Source organism: Penaeus monodon, chromosome 33, assembly GCF_015228065.2.
Source record: "Penaeus monodon isolate SGIC_2016 chromosome 33, NSTDA_Pmon_1, whole genome shotgun sequence".
In the NCBI taxonomy this organism is placed as follows: domain Eukaryota; kingdom Metazoa; phylum Arthropoda; class Malacostraca; order Decapoda; family Penaeidae; genus Penaeus; species Penaeus monodon.
In genome coordinates this window covers 3,771,977-3,772,358 of record NC_051418.1, presented here as the reverse complement: position 1 = coordinate 3,772,358, position 382 = coordinate 3,771,977, and positions in this window count along the sequence as shown.

The window sequence follows — 382 nt, the reverse complement described above, 5'->3', positions numbered from 1 at the left end:
CCGAAATAAGCAACGAGTCATGGAATAAACAAGGAAGCAAATTGAAACACAGGCGCTTATCTAATCAAAAGATTATTCATCAGGAGATTATCACAGACTTGTTTCAAAGCAATGGTAATTACTCGTGTATTTGTTCAAACCGCTGCGTCCCTGGCTTCGGTTTCGCATGTTTGATGAGAAATTCTTTAAATATGTTGAGAAGCATATACAAGGCAGAGAAAAGAAAATTATGTATTCATATTTTAGACGATAAATTGCATTCGGTTTGTAATTATCCAAGGGAAATATCGGGTCATACGAGGTCATATCATTTATGTCGTGATGAATGATTTATAGTAATAAAAATTTCTCTAAAACTTCGAATGCGGAAAGACAGACACAA